The sequence below is a fragment of the Oryctolagus cuniculus genome, chromosome 7 (assembly GCF_964237555.1).
Source record: "Oryctolagus cuniculus chromosome 7, mOryCun1.1, whole genome shotgun sequence".
Taxonomy (NCBI): domain Eukaryota; kingdom Metazoa; phylum Chordata; class Mammalia; order Lagomorpha; family Leporidae; genus Oryctolagus; species Oryctolagus cuniculus.
Genome location: NC_091438.1, coordinates 77,323,008 through 77,328,535, shown reverse-complemented (window position 1 = coordinate 77,328,535; position 5,528 = coordinate 77,323,008).

Sequence of the window (5,528 nt, the reverse complement as noted above, 5' to 3'; positions counted from 1 at the left end):
TGTCCATTTAGATGGTCATTTTTCTCCATTCAAATCCACCACCGCTTGGCTATAATTTCCTCCCATTCTTACTTAGCCATGCTCCTCCTTTCTCACAGCACATGCACTCCTGTAAACTCTTTCCAAGGGCCTCTGATTTATTCCCTCCCCCCGTATTATTACCACTGAACTCTCTTTGCTCAAATCTCCATCATTAACTTGTTTTTGCAATAGCCTAATAACTAGTGTTCTTGTCTATTTCAGTCCATCCCACATGCTATCCCAGAATAAGCTTTTTTAAACATTATTTTTTTATGTCATTCTCCCTTCTCAGAAATGTTCATTGGCTCTTTCCACTGCCTACAAAAGAAACTCCAGACTCCTTAAAGGAAGTTGGAAAGACCTGAGACTTTGTAGTCAGAAAGTGTGGGTTGCATTTCCAAACTGCCACTTACTCTGTGACCCTGAATAATGACACTGAGTTCTGATTTTCTCACCTGTGTGATTAAAAACTAACAACCAAAAACACGTGAAAGTGCTTCATATTTTTAAAGTGTTATGACTAATGTATTTTTTTTTTACCAAAAGAGATAGTTACCATATTGAATCTTGTCTCAGATTTGGAGTTAAATAACAATCTGGCTTCAAATTTCAGATCCATTATTTTCTGTGAGACTTTGAACAAATCAGTAAACTGTTTGCCCACCTGTCATAACATTGTATGGCTATATGCAAATTAAAGAAAATAGTGACCACCTAGCCGTAATTCACAACAGACACTAATTTATTTTGGGCCTTACTTTTCCAGTGTCATATCCCATATACCTCTTCATAAACTCTATAAACAGCCATTCCAGGCTACATGACTTTCACAAACCATAATATGTCCTCGTGTGGTTTTTTTCTTCAGCTGCATGCATTCAACAATGCTAATGGATTCTTGAGGCATTAACACATGTGAAGCTGTCTTGCTGACATATGGCAAACACATAAACCCATAGAATGAACAAGAAATAAGCCTTTGGAGATTTGCAAATTTGTTCTTGCAACATAATCTAGCATATACTGACCGCTGTCCTAACTTTATGTTAAGCTGTTTAGCTTTTCCAAGCTTCTTTTCCTTATTTATAAGATGGAGATTAAAACAGCCAAACAAGGTTGTTCTGAGGACTAAATGAAATAATATAGATAACAGAATACATTTAAGAGTACTTGTATTTGAATTGTTGCTGAATGGCAATTACTGTGTTTGCAATGGCAAACGAACATAATGGAATTGTTATTTGCTTTTTTAAAATGTTAAGCTTCAAATTAACAATGTTATAGATCTATTATTGTCAGTAATTTTAGTTGAAAACACATTATGACAGTTACTGCAGAGGCTGGTAGGCATAGTAAGTAAAGCCACCACTGGTGATGCCATCATCACATGTGGCTGCTGGTTTGAGCCCAGGCGGTTCTGTGTCTGATTCATCTCCCTTCCAACAGCCTGGGAAAAGTAGTGGAAGATGGCTCAAGTGTTCAGGCCCCTGCCAACCATGTGGCAGACCCAGAGGAAGCTCCTGGCTCCTGACTTAGGCCTGGCCCAGCATTGGCTATTGAGTTCATTGGGGGGTGCACCAATGGATGGAAAAATCTCTCTCTCTTTCCCTCTCTCTGTAACACTTTCAAATAAATAAATAAATAAATAAATAAATAAATAAATGTTTTTTGTTTTAAAAAGACAGTTACTACAGAATCAGCCTAACTCAGTCACAAGAGAAATAACCTACAGCTCTATTCTACCTTATCATGATTTTTAGAATGTTTATATACGCACTCTAGCACTCTTTAAAACTCATTAAGTAGATGTTATTCTCAAAAAGTCTATTTAAAAAAACTTTATTTATTTGAAAGGCAGAGTGACAGAGAAGGAGAGAAGGGAGAAGGGAGAGAGAGAGAGAGACACGAATCGATTTTCCGTCTGCTGGTTTACTCTCCAGATAGCTGCAACAGCTAGGTCTGGGCCAGACTGAAGCCAGCAGCAGGAATTGCATCTATGTCTTCCATGTGGGTAACAGAAGTCCAAGTTCTGGGCCTTCCCAGGCACATTAGCAGGAGGCTGGATCAGAAGCAGAGCAGCGGGATTCAGACAACACTCCAATATGGGATGCCTGAGTCCCAAGAAGGGGCTTAACCTTCTGTGCAAGGCCTACCTCAAAAAGCCTATTTAAAACAGGGATATAAATGGGCCGGCACCATGGCTCACTTGGCTAATCCTCTGCCTGTGGCGGCAGCATCCCATATGGGCGCCAGGTTCTAGTTCCGGTGCTCCTCTTCCACTCCAGCTCTCTGCTGTGGCCCAGGAGGGCAGTGGAGGATGGCCCAAGTGCTTGGGCCCTGCACCCACATGGGAGACCAGGAGGAAGCACCTGGCTCCTGGCTTCGGATCAGCACAGCGCCAGCCGTAGCGGCCATTTGGGGGGTGAACCAACAGAAGGAAGACCTTTCTCTCTGTCTCTCTCTCTCTCACTGTCTAATTCTAGTCAAAAAAGTAAAACAAACAAACAAAAACAAAAACAGGGATATAAATGACTATTTAAATGTCATTTATATATACAGATGAGCATATGTCATGATGTATTGCACTACCATTTCTATTTAGTTTCCTCTCAGGCATAAAATACTTGGTAATATTACTGAAGACTGCCTAGACCTGATAAAGATAATAAACTATATAACATCATATAATACTATACAATATAGGGGCCGGAAGTGCTGGCATCCCATATGGGTGCCAGTTCAAGTCCTGGCTGCTCCACTTCTGATCCAGCTCTCTGCTATGGCCTGGGAAAGCAGTAGAAGATGGCCCAAGTCCTTGAGCCCCTGCACCCATGTGGGTACCCTGAGGAAGCTCCTGGCTCCTGGATTTGGATCGGTGCTGCTCTGGCCTTTGTGGCCATCTGGGGAGTGAACCAGCAGATGAAAGTCCTCTCTCTCTCTCTTTCACTCTCCCTCTCTCTCTCTGCCTCGCCTTCTCTCTCTGTGTAACTCTTTCAAGTAAAATAAATAAAAATATTAAAAAATACTATATAATATAAAAATGCTTTCACATATCCTCTCATTTGACCTTAAATCCAGTGAGTTACTTAATATTTCCATTTCTAAGAAAAAAGTAAGGTTAAAGTAAAAAAAGCTGGGGTTGGAATCTAGGTCTCTATAGTACACATACTACAAAAGCGTAAAATAATAAATTTACTAGATGGTGTGCTCTATGGACTTATATAGCATAAGTAAATAGCATGAATGTTATAAGAGAACAAATTTGTTACATTTTCTTCAGTGGTGACATGATCTAGGTTGGTGACAATGTGATACCTCAGGATTTTTTTGCTGACTAGCTTTTTCATATGGATACACTTGGTGGGGACAAGATAAATTCAGACAACATAATAACTTAATCTCAATCTGGGTCTCCCATGTCGGTGGCAGGGCCCCAACTACTTGAGTCATCATTACCCACTACTTCCCAGGGTTTGTATTACTAGAAGTTGGAATCAAAAACAGAGCCAGGATTCAAATCCAGGCACTCTGAGAGGGGATGCCGATGTCCCAACCGGCTGCTCTCACTATAGTGTCTTTAAACCACCAGTAAACTGTCTTAAACACATTGCAAAGATGATACATCTAAGTTTCACATTCCTATGTTGGAGAGTTTTTAAATTCATGTTATGAAAGACATTTTGTTTTGATTAACTTAATGGCACTAAAAAACAAGGGTGTACACTTGAGAAATTAAAGAACCCAGAAGATTCTGGAGAAAATATTAAAAAGTCAGTGTAATAAACTATAAAGTCTTCTTGATGAGGCACATTTGGGGTTTTAGACTGAAAATTTTAAGAAAACATTCCAAACAACCCAATTGTGTAACATCATCAAGAACAATGATTGAACGAAATGTGTCCAAATGGACTGAAATGGTATCTTTTTGAAAATTGCAACATCCCATTATGTACAATGTAGCCTCTCCTACGTGACAATATAAAAATTGTTTTTTAAAATAACATAATTTCTGTGAAAAACTCGAGACCTGTTGATATTACCGTGAAAAGAAGCAAAAATCAGAGGATGCCATATCATTCTTCCCCTCCAGAAGTCAACGTGTGTGTGTGTGTGGGGGGGTGGTAAACCGTGAAAAATGGCCAAGTTGGAACCTTGTAATGTTAATACGTTGCGTCTGACTTCCAGTTTCCGGCTTAGCCATTTCGTGACTTCTCTTAAGTTGTCTCCCATGAAAGAGAAAATAGGTGGAGGCCCTGAGAGCTTTGATCCGAATAACATCAATTACATATCTGCAAAGCTTCCTCTTCAAGACAGTGCAAGCACACGCACGTGGGGGTCTGCTTTCCCCGCTTACCACTCCTGGGCCCAGACCCTGCTCCTTTCCATGTCAATCCCAATTCGGGTAACTGGGTAGATTTCTTTTGACAATACCCGGCCCTGCTTTGTCCCCGAACGCAGCTAACTGACTGTTTCCAGGCCTGAGTCGATCTCCTCTCGCCCGGCCCTCCAGCCGGCCCTTCCCGGGTCTGGCACTGCAGCTGCAGAGCAAGCGCGTGACTGGGACCCCCGCTACAGCGAGGCGCACGCTCGCCCTGCCCCAGCCCTAGCCCCAGCCAGGGAACGGGGTCCCGGGTCCCAGCGCGTGTGTTGGGACAGCAGCGAGCGGAAGCGGCTGGCTGCGAGGACGGGCGGTTCCCGCCCACGAGGGTGGGGGAAGGGAGGTAGCCACACCCGGAAGTCGGTCTGGGAGGTGGGGGAAGCTGGGGGGAAGCGGCTTCCGGTGGCGCAAAGGGTGTCGGGAGCGGCTTCCAGCAAACCTTCTTCCCTGGGCTCAGAAGGGACCACCGTTGCCGCCGCCTCGGCTTCTACGATCTGCGTTCGAGCTAAACGGCCACGCCGGCCGCCCCTGCGGCACCCCCGGTGCCTGGCTCTGTCCGTATTCGTTCCCAGGCGTCCGCCGCGGTTCCAGTAGCGGTCGCGGCCGACATGTTGTGAGGCGGCGGCGCGGGTGTCTGAAGGATGGTTCGGCAGAGGCGGCGGCAACGGCTGCTGGCGGCGGCGGCAGCGGGGGCTCGGGCTCTGTAGAGCCGAGCCCGGTGGGTGTCCGCCCGGTCCTGCGGCGAGGCCAGTGCCCCTGGATCTTGCCTCTGCTCCAGCGCCGTTGGGGACTTGGTTAGGCGACAGCGCCCGCCCCTCTGAGAGGATACCGAAGGTGGTTCTCCAGCCAATTTCCAGACCATCGTGCTTTCTCCTCCCTAGCTTGAGCAGTGCTGTCCCCAGAACCCCCCTCTTCCTCCGACTTTCTCCCCAAACTCGCCCTAAATCACACACCAGAGGGCTCCCCGCCCTCTCGAGGGCGCGCTCCTCCCCCTTCCTCATTTTTCTACACCCTCTTCAGAGCGCCCCCCGGCATCAGGGCGGCCTTTTGACAAATTTCCGTGGAGTAGGGGACCAGGGCCGGGGAGTTTTTTTGAAAAGTCGGGGCGCGCGGGAGACAAGAAGGTACG